Source organism: Colobus angolensis, unplaced genomic scaffold, assembly GCF_000951035.1.
Source record: "Colobus angolensis palliatus isolate OR3802 unplaced genomic scaffold, Cang.pa_1.0 Scaffold231, whole genome shotgun sequence".
Taxonomy (NCBI): Eukaryota; Metazoa; Chordata; class Mammalia; order Primates; family Cercopithecidae; genus Colobus; species Colobus angolensis.
Window position 1 is genome coordinate 80,364 of NW_012115500.1, and position 323 is coordinate 80,686.

The window sequence follows — 323 nt, forward strand, 5'->3', positions numbered from 1 at the left end:
ACTCCATTATCTTGTGATACAGCCTTACTTAATGATGTGGTAACCAGAAGGTAGTTAGAGGAAGATTAAAACAGTCTCTGCCTTTAAGCACAGGGAGTAGACCTAGCTCTCAACAGGGAGAAGTGGACCATTTCTGCAGGCCATAGAAATTGAAGATTTGAACTGTATCACCCAGATATTCCTAACTTCATGTTTTGGAGGCCCTTTCCTTCCCAGTCAGTCTTGACCTTGAGGTAGCAGACGTGATGAGACTAAGAGTTCAAAATTTGCTGCCATTCTGATTACAGCTTTGAACTGAGCTTTTTCTGCCCTCCCAGTCCAGG